A 14,557-nucleotide genomic window follows, 5' to 3' on the forward strand; every position below is an offset into this window, starting at 1 on the left:
ACCCGCCCCCCCCTCCCCGGGACGGCTCCGCCGGCGCCCCCGGGTCCCCACCGCCTCAGCCCCGCTAACGGCGAAGCGCTCTCAATCCTCCCCGCCCCGCAACCTGTGCTAGCAGCGCGGGGGATCTCCTTCCCGGGCGGTCACCTCTCCATGGAAGTCCCCGGTAAAGCTTCCCAGGAAAACTGGCACGTGGTCTTGGCAGAAAAATCAGGCGGGGGCGGGGGGGGGGGGCTAGCAGGGATCCTCACAGCAGCAGGAGTCTCATAGCGGCGTGCCCAGCAGCGCAGGTGAAGGAGGTCAGCTCTAGAGCAGATGTCCAGGAGGACAAACGAAAGACCCGGGCTCGTGCAATGAGCAGGGGCAGGGCTGAAAATCAGAGTCAGACCTGCAGAAGCTCCAGCGCATCCCCGGTGAGATTTCCTCGCAGAGCGGCTTTAGCCTTCCAGCATTTCCTCAAGCCCGGGCCCGCGGCAGCCCCGGGGAGGACGTGAAGGCTGGAGGGCCCAGGCCACCTCCATGGGCCGGCAGCGCTCCCTGCCTCGCAGGACAGAGCTGCTCTTTTGGTTAGTGCCCGCTACAGCAGCAGGCACACAGTTCCCACTCCTCCCCTCCCAGCGAATGCTTGAATCACACCATGGATTCACGGGCAACTGGCTTTTGTTCTTGGGAGTCTTCGTCTGGGAATGAAGGCAATTATCACATCCCAGCGCCTCTGCTCGCTGCAGTAAATCTCTCACAGAAGAAGGGACCTTGGAGGCAGCTGCTCCGGGCTGCTTAGTCACCGCTGCCAGTTGGGAAACGGCCTGGCACTCGCAGACAGCACGGCACAGAGGGCCAAAGGCTGGCAAAGCAGCATGGCAGCACCGGGAGAGGGCTCTGCTGCCCGCTGCGGTTTGGCCAAAACTGGATCCTGCTTCCCTCGGTGATGGAGGGAGCAAAGGGTATGAGGCAGAGCCCAAGTTTACAACAAAGATCTTCAGCAGGAAAGTGCAAAGTGTTTTTCAAACTTAAGGCTGGATTAGGTTTAATAAGAGCAGAGTTCCCCAGCAGATCATAGAATCAGAATCCTAGAATGGTTTGGGTTGGAAGGGACCTTAAAGATCATCTGGTTCCACCCCCCCTGCCATGGGCAGGGACACCTTCCACTAGACCAGGTTGCTCAAAGCCCCGTCCGACCTGGCCTTGAACACTGCCAGGGATGGGGCATCCACAACTTCTCTGGGCAACCTGTTCCAGTGCCTCACCACCCTCACCGGGAAGAACTTCTTCCTCACTGGGAAGAACTTCTTCCTCACATCTAATCTAAATCTACCCTCTTTCAGTTTGAAGCCATTACTGCTTGTCCTATCACTACATGGTCTTGTAAAAGGTTCCTCTCTGGCTTTCTTGCAGATAGTAAACAATTTTCTTTATGCCCATGTCTTAGACAGAATTAAACACCTTTTGTAACAGCACTAAATGCAGTTTTCTGGTAGCATTAGAAATGAAATCCAGCCCACAACCTCCAGCATCACTCCTCTTTTCTATAGCCATACAAATAAACCATCCTCTGTGCACATGCAGACAAGTGAAGAAAAGTTTCCTGTGCTCACTGAATGCTGCCTGAGTTTCTAACCTCACCTACACAACTCCTCTGGATTTAAATTTGAACTAACTTCCACGATTACACACTGGACTTTCAAATAAGACTTGATGCTTTGGCTGGCATGAAGGATGGCTCTAGAGACTCTGGCAAGAATGCTTTGCTGGCTTTTCAAAGCAAAGGTCACAGCCAGCAAGTGGAACCTAGAAATTGGCACCTCATTGTCCTGTCACCTAAAATCACACCTAAAAGGCCCCAAAGAGTGCAGGCTCCTGGGCTGCTGAGCAAGTCCACAAAGCAGGGTCCAGTGCCTGGCCTGTTGGACGCTTCCTTTGGACCTCTCCGCTCTCCAGAGGGTTTCCTGCAGCCACATGCGCACATGGGCACTGCCATCTGTTTGCTCCTTGCCATGGCAGCAAAGTCGTCACCACCAGTGTTGGTAATTCATCATTGTATTGGCACTAATTCCCACAAAGCAAATATTCTAGCCAGTCAGCTGTCTCCTTAAGGCAACTGCAGTTCCTGAAGTCAGCCTCCATTCATACATCTCAAAATAAATTAGAAATAACAGAGATCTTAGAGTTAAGAGGTGTCCAGCCAGTGCAAGAAGACCTTGGTGAGTAGACATATGACCTTGGGATGGTTAGATGGTAAAATCCCAATGTACTTTTAATGCCTGTAAATCTCTCTAATAAGCAGCTGAGCAAAGGGCAAATTGTGTTGCGTGGTTTGGGTGATGCTGTCACTCTGGGTTAGCTTATTTTTAAATAGGTTGCAATTCTGTTTACATGCAGTCAATTTAAAAAATCAGCTCAGGTGCATTTTAAGAAGTGTTATCCTTACCAGTTAGTAAACCCTGATCTGCCACCCTCAAGGCACATCTTTCACACAACCCTTGGAAGAGCTTCCCAGCACATGGGCTAGCAACATGTTAATCTTTATAAATCAAATATTTGCCAAGTGGAGTAGAAAGCCATGTGTCTAAGCAAGATGCATTGAAAAATGGAACAAAGCGTTGTGTGTGTCAGAGATCACTAGGTTGTGTTGCAAGCCTGTCCCTTGCAGAGTTATCCTTCAAAATAACACTTCCCTAGCCCAGCTGCAAATGTTATTCCAATGCAGCGTTTGTTTTTTCCCACTTTTTACTGCACAAAACTGACCCTCTCTCTGACCCAGCTCCTCCTCATGGCATTTAATGTCACACAGACTTTGAATTAGATTCAGTTCTGACCTGAGACAGGGCTTGCCAAGTGTTGACTTAGGAGGCATTTGCAGAAGAGATGCAGACTTACCTCCCTCCCCCCAGTACTGGGGCTGTGAAAGTATGTCACACGCCTGCCGTATCTCAATTATTTTTCACTTTCACACATCTGAAAATTTCACAAGCTGCTGTTTGGTGCTGATGCCTCACACTGATACAAGTGCTGCTTCTGCCGTTCAAAGCTTCCGTGGTACCCTTATTTATCTGCATATGGATGTTTCTCTGCTTCTGCAAGGGATACTTCTGTCGTAGCATTTGGAAGGAACTGAAAGCACAGAGTCTCCATCCTAATAAACCATCCTTGACTGTCCAACTACTTACTATTCAGAAAGAAGAGTGAAGCAGTTGCTGCTTCTCTCTTGGCTAATGCCGAGCACTTGAAAAGGGGCAGTTGGGCTGTTTGTGAGTGCACAGGTAAGAATCGGAGCCTTCTGCTGCCTCTAATTCAGGCACTTCCTTGAGGAACACAGACAGAGCTCAGATGTCTCTCACATGCAGAAACTAAAACTCCGAGCAGCTTCTATGGGGCTAAACCACTTCTGCTTTCCAGTCCCACCAAAAAAGCCTTCCATCAAATGCCATCCACCTCTGCATGAGGGCATTGCATACAGGCAGTGTGTAACTTCCCCAAATAAAAGTCTGTGGCAGACTTAAGGCTGAGAATGGACAGTCTACCACTGAAACAGAACAGGACTAATGAATTTCTGTGTTCTCAGCCCGCATATTTAACACATCCCTGGAACAGACATTTCCATGCTAAAGCTCCTGTCCTTTTCCTCCCTACACCCCCGAGATTCCCGTGTGTGCAGAGAAATGGGACCTTGCTGTCCCATGAACTCCAGCTGGCTGAAAGGCTGCTGGCTTCTGTTCCTGCAGGACCTCCAGGTCAGCTTTCCCAAAAGAAGATTCATCAGTATTCAGGAAGCAATTAACACTGCATTGCAGTGATCCGGTCATGGCACAACTTCCTGCTGTTTCAGCTGACAGGGAGACATCAGTCCAGGACATCCCATGTCTGTCACTCCAAGCAAGCTATTAACACACGTTATCACTCTCACATGGAGCAAGCTATCAGAAGCAGCAGGGCCTGGAAAAAACCTAGACAATTCTTTCACCTCCTCTGGACGAAGTCACAGCATCACCACCTAACCTCCATGCACATGTTACCCAGAAGACTGGTCTGTAGCTACACAGCAACCACTGACCAGCCAAGCTAGCTAGCAGCAGTCATCAAGTGCACAAATTGCTCTTTGGACTTTGGATTGTGGATGCAATTTCACATTCACAGCTCTGCACGAGAGAGACAGGAGGACATGGGTTCAAGCTAATTCTTCATGTTTCCAAACAAGAGTCCTTATTCTGCACACTAAAGGTCTACACTGATTTGCTTTTATGGCCAGACACCTGCATGTTTGGCAACCCCATTATTTGTCTAGTTCTCTCAATTTCCTCTCCCCCTCTCCTTTCAAGTCTGTCACATCAGGGTTGACCAAACTTCTTGATGTTACAAGCTTCACATCAAGAGTCTGGTATGTCAGGTATATGTCCCCCAGGAAGCTAAGGGGAGAAGGCACAGATTCACAAGCAGGAAGAGCAATACCTCCCCAAGGGGACAGGGTGACCCAAACGTGTAGGTCTCAAGAGCCTGTCTGTACCAGCTCACCTCCTCACACAGCAAAACGCACAATTCACCCTGCAGTCCTCACCCCACCATGCCCCCGTTAGCAGCAACGTGGCCTGCCTTCAGCACACGAGTCACACCTCAACTGCTTGCAAATAGGAAGCCGTGCAAGAGCTCCGCAGTATCTCTGTCTCCTCTCCCTGTTTAATGCACTGCTGAAAGTACAGTTTGGGATCTATCACTGAAGACCCACAGAGACATTATTTTGTGGCATGTGGCATATGGCAATCGTAAATTATATGCCTGGGGAGATGAAACTGATAGTAAGGAAAAGATTTTCCTAATTTATCTCTGTGGCTTTCCTGATGCCTGTGTGTTGGAAGAATTCCTGTGCCAGCAGAAAAAAAGTTTGAGACTTGCTGATCAATTTAGTTTATTCTCGTAGTGCATTCTAAAGCGGCTGAGGTGGTCAGCTGCTTCCCTTCCAGTTTCAGTACTGGTCACAAGAAGCAGCTGAGACTACTTGTGTTGCCACATTGCTTTCAGGGCCTTTGTAGGGTTAGTAATTTGGGAGACGTTTAAACATTCAGAATGCCAAGTATGGAGTATTGCCCAGGGCTTAGAACTTGCATTAGTTGGGTAAAAAATCTATTCTACAGATGCTGGTGCTTAGTCCTAGTCCTGTCTAAGCAATGCAGAACTCCCACTGCGGCTTTGGTGTGCAGAACCCCGCTTGGTGTTAATTGCCTATGATACACCACTGACACCTACAAGATATCTCAGCTGAGAAGAAAGTCTTTCCTCCACAACCCCAGGCTTATATTTCTAAGGCCAATGATCCTATTCCAGTGCTATTTTGCTTTCTAGACTTGTTTGTAGAGTTAGATTTAACCAGGGTTTTATTTTGTTGGTTTTGTTTCTTAAATGCCCCCAAGCCTCAGTGAGGTTTGTTTCAACAATCTCTTGTGGACATGCCAGCCTTAATCTCACTCTTCCAGGCCCTTCTTATTGTCTGGGATGAAAGCGCAACACAGAGCCTCCCCTGCTAATTGCCAGCTTTATGTTTCCCAGTGACAGGTGTATTGTCTGGAGGAACAGACCCAATTGTGTCCCTGCGCAGGAGGGCATCAGCTGCTGATATTAGAGGGCCTTTCAGGGGAGCTTGGGCACGGCTGGTTATTTAGTGCCATCATTTATAACAAATCTGTGTAGCCTAGAAACTTAATAGAAAAAATAGGACCTGCCTTTATTATTCATCCATCTTTGGTTTTTTTCTCAAGCTACTAGCTACTCCTAAATCTCCTATCCTCCTACCAGCAATACAGGGCATTTGGTTCTGATCCTCTTTGAAACACTAAATCTCTCTGATATTCTTTTTCCATAGTTTTCTAATAAAGGGGTTTGCTGGTTTAACCAGACACCCACTGTGGATCTACTTTAACCGGTAATCACAGCTCGCAAAAAGTTTGCAAACTGTTATTCCTGTGTGGTGCATTTCGAAGCAATGGGGCTAGTCGATACGCACGGGCTCAGATTCACAAACATCACAGCGAGATGGTTTATAACCTCTGGAGACTCTGAGTAACAGCCCTGAGGCAGGGAGCTCGCTTCAGGGGACAGTGACTCTGTGCCTGCTTTATCAGGTAAAAAGAGGAGCCCTGGTGCTCAGACAGAGTGAGGAAAGGCAGCAACAAGAGAGCTCCTGAGAGATGAGAGGATAAAGTACAAGAAAAATATTAGACCCAGATTGCATCTGTCTTTCCCATTTTTCACATTAAAGGGTAAAGCTTTCCATACATGACTGTTGCTCATCAGCAGAGCTCCAGCCAGTACTGCAGCACCATGCGACCAGAAACGCAACAGACCATTAAGCAGATGGCCCAAGTTTTTGCTGCAGGAACCTGGCAATAAAGAAACCGTCTCTTTACTGGATTTAATCACGTCAGTCACAAGACAGGAGGGAGGGTCTACAAACAACCAGCATAAGCACTTCCATATCAATTTGCAGGAATACAGATGTTGAGAAAAAGGAAGCGTGTTGTGTCTGGCTGAGCCCTGGGTGCCTCCGCAGTTTTGGAGCAGTGTTTTGGTTAGACTAGCACAGGCATTTGCAAGGAGGTTTCCCCTTATTTCTGCTCTCTCCCACACTGTGCAACATCAATATGTGCATCCAATAACCAGTGCTGGGAGACCTGTGCCTACACGCAGGTATCATGCCAAGGAGCACGAGCAGCCCTGAGGGACACAGTGGTCCCCTGGGGCCACGGTGCCTCCTTGGAGACCCTCCCTGGGCTGGCCATGGAGTCACAGCATCCCTGCAGTATGCGCTCTTGCCCAGCAAAGCAGACCTACCCACACACACAAGACTCTTTAAAATACCTTATGGCTATTTATACAAGGCAACAGTGAGCGGTAAGAAAACTAATTATGGCTTTTATAGCTTAAAAAGGATATGAGGCTTTGCTCCCACCAGGTACAGAGTGAAGCTTTTTCCCAGTGCCAGATAATTAATCCTGTGAGGCTGGAATGATCAGTTCAGCAGTTGATCAGCTGCTGTCAGTATCTGAGCTACTCTCAGTTTTACCTCTAGGATGTTCAGTGGTTCCTGTTGTGAACCCAGGGGAGACAAAAGAGTTTGGGGTCCCATGGGATGAAATACAGACTCAGCTCCAAAGCAGTATTATGGGTTTATCATCACTTGTCCATTTGCATGAGGCAATCGGACACTTCCCTACTCATCAGCTTTTCTCATCTCTGTCAGAATCAGGACATTAAGCTAGATTCTTGTCACAGAGATACCAGTAATAAAGATTAAATGAGGATATTCAAGGCTATAAATTACAGACCACACAATTATAAAATACATTCAGGTGTTACAATAGAAGCTCCACATGTTGCTTTCACGTTCACGGAAGAGAGCCATCTCTTCTAACACTGCCTTGGCTTTCCCTGCCCAAGTTGGAACGAAGGGGTAGTACTTGGCAATGAAAGCACAGAAAGAACCAAAGATTCACAGGACGTGTAATTGCTCCCTCAAGGACAAGTCACTGCTCAGATTAGGCTGTCACACTCACCTCCTTCCATCCTTTTGGGTGCAATCCAGGTGATCGTTTAGTTTTCTAGCCCAGTGTCAACTCTACTGTACTCACCTGTTTTCTGCAGGCAGAGAGGAAAGAATGCAGCGATCTAAGTACAGACCCACCCTTGGATTATGAAGGGACAATCTGCATATAAGGCATTCTCAAAGCTAGGAAGATCCCAGTCTAACAGCTTGCCCATTTCTAAGAGACTCCCTTCACTCTTCCCAGCCATCCCCGGTGTAGCTGAGCCCAACTGCAACATTTGGAAGATGCTGAACCCACTAGAGGACACCAATATTCTCAGAGAGGAGTAAGCAGAGCCAGGGAAGCTGTGGGCTGTGATCCACACATACCTGCAAGAACAGCAGCATCTGCAGCAGGTTGTTTTTCAAGCGCCAGGCATCACTCCCTACTTCCCTGCAGCTTTTTTCATGCTGGTTGCAGTACTCCTGGCTGCTCAGCTCCCCATCACCCCAATTTAAGATTGGGTCCTTGCTGATCAGTATTCCCACTGTATTTTTCTTCCCACTTCACTCACATCTAGTGGTACTCCTCAGTGCAAATGGGAGACACTTTTCCTGCAATACAGCAGGTTACAGCCATAATATATATACAGCCCCTACCTGCTGCCCCAAATGCTCTGCAAAATGTGAACACTTACAGGTTACCAACACCTATTTTTAGAAGTTTAGCCTCTCTTAAAAATGGCTGCACTCTGCAGTCATGTTCAGTCAACTCAAATGCATATTCACAGTCCAGATGGACTCCCCACTTCACATCCCTTTTCATGACACGCAGCAGCAGCATCTCAGAGAGCGGCACAGAGACCTCTTCATACCTGAAACTCTCCTCCTCCTCTTCCAACTTGTGCAGTTTTGCCAGCTTGTTCTGCCAGAACCTAAATAAAGCTGAAAACTCCATTCCAACACTACTAACAGAAGGACTTTTGCAATTGTCAACAGAACACCAGAAATTCAGGCACTTCTCCTAAACAGTATTGACAAGTGATAGACAGTAGCATAATGATTTGAGTATCATAATGCTAGAAAATAGCGTAAGATCAGCATTGGGCTTTCTTGATTTTCTAGCCCCACAGCATTTAGCTGAAAGCAAGGAAAGGGCTTCCCGTGTACTTAATTTGTCCCTCTTCTTTGGAGGGACACAGTCTATTTCTTACATCTACACCTCTGCCAGCAACTTTTTCCCATTCAGAAAATGGTTCTTTCAGAAACTCTTGGGAACTTGCATCATCCTCTTCACTGCAACACTTGTCTGCTCCCAGCTTCAACCTCTTCTTTCAGTTTTCAGGGTAATGAAGGCACTCTCTTGGACTCAGGTCAACTCTCTATTTCCTGTAATGAGTTTAAACACCTCAAATAAATCTCCTGCTTTCAGAAGCTAGAGTTGTACAGCAAAGAAGATCCCCGAGAGATCATCTTCTGACTCAACCCAGGCAAGCACTTACTCGATTAGCTTTGGTTTAGCCACAGGATGGTAAAGTTTTAGTCTATCTAGTTCTGATCTTGTCAGAATTGTATTTAAATTCTTCTGACAGATTCTTGGCCTGCAGTTTGTTAACAGATCGTTGTTGAGGCAAGATGTTTGAAATTAGAGTGGTTTTGAACAGGAGAGACACATGGTGCATTTATTCTCCAGTTCAGTGATTATCTATCTGCCTGGCTCCACTCCTAACACAAGTTCACCTTGGGACATTACAGGAGTTGCTGGCTAGTTTGGGAACTGGTGAGCGTTTGTTGGAATATGCACAAGACACAGCCGTGACTAGGGTTAAGGCGCAACTGCAGTATGTGCTTTCAGCTTCTGGACAATTTGCATTGCCTCTGGCCAGCTCTAATCGAAACCAGACCCATGCAGGTTTGGATGGTGCAGGGCCCCAGTATATTCTCCCACGAGTTCTGCAGACCGACGTTGAACGTAAGGGCAGTCAGCCATTCTGTTATCTGGACTTCATGCAGCAGAGATACAAGTGTGGCTACTCATAGCACAAGAAAGCATTTGTTGGGTTTCTCTAATTGACTGTCAATTGACCTGCATGTGCCAGGGGTGATTTGTCAGCTTTCATTTTGAACGATTGTAAGCACCAGTCCTATAGCCACAAGCTACTGGGCACCACACTCCACCAGTGCTATACTGGGATCCTTGCTGACTTTTACCTAATGGTGCACTTGAGACTGTCTCAGTGTGTGCAGCTGTTGGGCTGACTGTGGCTATCAGGGTTGTCTGGCTGTCCTCTGAAAACCTTAAACAAACAGGTTTAGGTGCCAAGTTATTCCATCAGCATGCTGGAACAACGGAAACCCTCTGCCCATCACTCTATCCCGCTACATAAAACCACTCCTGTCTCTACAGGATCAAAAGCCTCATCTGCTAAGACTTTACTTTTTGCAACTCCCTGATTCTAGAGAGCAAAAAATTCACTGACGATTTACACTTGTTACCCTGAAAAAACAGCATGTTTGTCTTTCATACTGCAAGCGCAGGTGCAAGCTTTGTAAAGTAAAATTGTACTGAAGACTTTGTTAAACATTCCAAGTTACCCAATGTCTCTTTAAATAAGGTCCAAGAATTCAAGATGTCATTTGGCACTCATGCACAAAGCAAGCACTGAATACAAAACTGGGAAACCAGGCAGGGTATAAATGCAGACACCAAAATACCTGGGAGTTTATACATTATATATACACACATACTGTAAAGACATAGGCCTCAGCTTGAATGCCCACCTGTTGAGAAAAACACTAACATTCCTTGTATCCCAAATAAGTTTTCAAAAATGTATCTGGGGTGCTATTTAACTTCCCTGTCAGATGTCTTGTAGGATGATAAACCTGGATTGCAGCTTTGTTAAGGCTAGAAACAGACTTCAGGACTGCTTAAAAAAAATAAAGAGAAAAGTTTGCATTCTTCAGGCTTCAGCACAGTTCATCATACCAGGTGAAGGTAAGCCCTGAAAGTATGTGGCCCTAGATTTTCACAGAGGATATTTCAGACAGTACAACGACGACCTTCCTCATGCTAAACAGAAACTGCGGAACAGACCATTTGCTGTCTGGCAGGAGACCATGCAAGCACTCCTTTATATATTGGCCCAGAACCTTAAAAAATCATTTAACTTGACACTTTTCCCCCAGTCCTCTTTCTTCTAAATACTTTTAGACTTACTGTCCTGGTTTTGACTAGGATAGAGTTAATTTTGTTTCTAGTAGCTGGTGTAGTGTTATGGTTTGGATTCAGTATGAGAAGAGTGTTGATAACACACTGATGTTTTCAGTTGTTGCTAAGTAGTGTTTAGACTAAGTCAAGGATTTTTCAGCTTCTCGTGCTCAGCCGGAAAGAAGGCTGGAGGGGCACAAGAAGTTGGGACGGGACACAGCCGGGGCAGCTGACCCAAACTGGCCAAAGGGATATTCCATACCATGTGACATCATGTCTAGTATATAAACTGGGGGGAGTTGACCTGGGGTGTGTGGATTGCTGCTTGGGAACTAACTGGGCATCAGTTGGTGAGTGGTGAGCAATTGCATTGTGCATCACTTGTATATTCCAATTCTTTTATTATTATTATTGCTATTACTATTATTATTTCCTTTCTTTCTGTCCTATTAAACTGTCTTTATCTCAACACATGAGTTTTACTTTTTTTTGATTCTCTCCCCCATCCCACTGGGTGGGGGAAGTGAGCAAGTGGCTGCGTGGTGCTTAGTTGCCAGCTGGGGTTAAACCACAACACTTACGAAGCCCTTCAGAAGAGGACCATCACATTATGTTTCTTCAACCCAGTACAGTGGGTACCCAATGACAGTGGTTATGCCTACTGACGCCACCCATTACCCCATCATCTGTTCAGAGGAACGCAGGGCAGTTGTCAGGGTTCAGTGGTCCTGGTGACATCTGCACAGGAGGACTCCGAAAGACTGTAGAAAACATGAACAAGACATCTGTGTATACAGTGGAGGGCATCAACTCAGAAGCAAAGTTTGCAATACAACGGGTGTGAAAAAGCCCACGTAAGGTGTTCAGAAAAGATTGCATCTACATAAACAGGACTGGAATCAGCTGTATCTACATAAATGAGACTGGAAACAGGTATCCTATAAAGTTGAGAGGGAGAAACAAGCATTTGTCTGAATCTCAGCCAGCCATTAACCAGCAATAGATGGAGCTAGTGGTGCACTAAGACAGCTTTGAACTAGGGAAGAGATGTACCTGCACATCTGCAAAAGAGCCAGTCGTGTACCTGGGAGGATAGGAAAAGACACTATATTACCAGAAGGTAAAACAATAATTGTAGGACATCTGCTTAGTTGTCAAGGACCAAGAGGGAAATAAAGCTGTTGTCCCCTCTAGCTAAAACCTGCTGTTTCTTTTTCCCCAGACTCCCAACCACCAACTGCTCTACAGTTTGTATGCCAATCCAATTTTGACGCCTGTAATTCACCCCAGAGACTGTTTATTTTAACTTTATCAAGTGAAGAGAAAAACAACTGTGTTAGAATAAAAAAAGAGCATCTGGCAGCGGGATATTCTTTCTCTCAGACAGCTTCCCAGCCTAACTGGTATACAAGAAAATGGGATTTTAGTTAGTCAAGGGTTGAAAGAAGGGGGGGAAAAGAGTGCAGAGTGCAGGTTCTCTGTGTGCTTATCTTAAAAATGATCTTTCGTGGTCTGTTGGAACAAATGCTCTCACTATATTGAGCTCCACCTCAAAAGAAGCAGCCAAGCCTCATCTGGGCCCTACAGGACACAGCAGTGATGAATCCACACACGGGACACTGTCTAATGTAGCCTATGCCAAAAAAGTGACCTCTGGAACTCCACCAGCTCATTAATGTAACCCCAGGAGCCCCTGGCCTGTGTGGGGCAGAGCAGCATGGCTTTCTGACAGTCAACAGAAACCAAGGGGCACTCAGGAAAACAGACATGTCCGTTCCTTTTTCCAGATTTTGAGTATCAGCCACCTTTCCCCCCATCTTCAGCAGCACAGCAACTTTGAGCAATGCCAGCACGTGCCACAGAGTTTGCCACCTGCAATGTGTCCTCAGCGAGAGCTTGTAAACCAGAGGATCTCTTGTTTCCCGATCCCTAACATAAGCTGATTCTTTCATACTTCATGACAGGACTTTCCTGTTCACTGGCCACACTTGGCTCTGCAGCTCCTCCAGTCTGAACACGGCTGGTGTGTTTTTTCTGCAAGACTGGCACAATCAAGAAAGAGGCTGGGGTTTGGTTTTCTTCCCTGTGGCTTTTTTTGTTCTCTCCCATTGGCAAGCATTTTTGAACATTAGAGGAAAAAGCAGACATTGCACAATAGCTTTGCCCACCCACCCTATTTTTGTTTGCATACTTTGGTCTGAATAACACACTGATGGAGAATACTCATTTTTAAATAATTAGGAGGGACGCTGCAGACATGTAGATTTGGTCTGGACACATGGGACCCTAGTTTCATTTTTAGGCTATCTGCCAGTTGGGTGCTGTTCAGAGGGAGTCTGCAAGATGTCTGACTCGCTTCTGATGTAAGAGCCATCGTTCCTCTTGGAATGAAATGCAGGCCTGCTCCTCTCAGCAATGCCACCTACTCTAACGATGTCGTGTTCTGAGCATTAAGTACCTCAAGAAGGAAGACACTTTACTCGGTAAAATACTTGGAGAAAGTTCCCTTTAGGCAAGAAGCCAATGCACTACTTCTGTTCTTGTGTTGCTCTGGAAGAGAGAGGGCTTCATGTAATTAACATTTAATGTTTGGAACAATAACATTTTACTTTTCTTTTTTATCAACAAGATTTTTAATTTCAGGCATTTACACATCTAGAAAGCAAATTAGATATAAGGTACACTTTAGAAAAATCTCACTACATGTCTGCCTTGCTTTAAAATGCATCCTTTCTTGAGATGTTGCCACAAGTTCCTTTCTCTACAGATACATTAGAGCCTTCCTCTTAACAGGTCAGTAAGCTGGAGGAAAAGTTAAAGCGGGGGTTGGATGTAGTTTACCCAGAAAATAATAAATTAATTTTACTGACCTCCTTGACATACAGCAGGACTTCCGTAATTTTGGAAAGGGGCATTTATCCTTTTTCTTTCACCGTATAACTATTAGATGAACAGCACAGCAATTTTAGGTACGTTTCCATTTTCTCATGCAATTATAGGTTCTTTGTAAGATCTAAACATAAAAGTTTGGGATTTTTCTCCCTTTTTGTCCTTCACCATCCTTTCATTTTCTTTGAAAGTCTCAAAGCTTTTTACAAAACCCATTAGACAAGTCTTACAACCCAGTAAACACAGTGTTACTTCCATTTTAAATATTGAGACAAGCGGAGCAATATGGTAAAACAAAGGCAAAGGAAGGAATAACAAGACAGCCCAGGTTTACACAGGAAAGCACAGTCAGAGCCCGGACGAGTGTCTCGTAGGTTCCCTCTTGACAAACGATCACGGAGGCACATCAGGGCAGCTGATGAGCAGATGGAGCAATGGCGTTAGGCAGCTCGTTTAGTGGTACAGGACAGACCAGCATCAACCGCTTAGTATAAACTAAACGTAAATCGAGGTTTGTCTGTGCAGGCTTTGCCACCCCTTGTTTCGGCCTGGAGCTGCACCAGCACTCGCTCCCCAGGGCTCAGTCACCTCCAGCTCCAAACCTGGGACGAACCCTGCCCTCTCCCACCCGCCACGATCACCTGCGGGTCTGCGCCGAACTCCGCACGTTTAACACCCAAGAGTCGACCGTGCCCTGCGCACGCCATTAGCTGCTGCTACCAGGCTCGGTCTGCTGCCTCACGCCTGTGAGAAGCCCTCCTCCTCCTCAGAGGATTCTGTTCTCAGTTGCCAACTACCAGACCGCCAACAGGCCCCAGGTGCCAAGGGGCGGACGCGGACACAAACACGGGGCAGAACCGAAGCCAGGCACATCCCCCCGCGCAGGGGCGGCCCGATCCCCAGCCCCGGGTCCTCCCCAGCGCCCCGGTAACCCCGGCGAGCCCCTCCCG

Source organism: Haliaeetus leucocephalus, unplaced genomic scaffold (assembly GCF_000737465.1).
Source record: "Haliaeetus leucocephalus isolate CR32 unplaced genomic scaffold, Haliaeetus_leucocephalus-4.0 Scaffold306, whole genome shotgun sequence".
NCBI lineage: Eukaryota > Metazoa > Chordata > Aves > Accipitriformes > Accipitridae > Haliaeetus > Haliaeetus leucocephalus.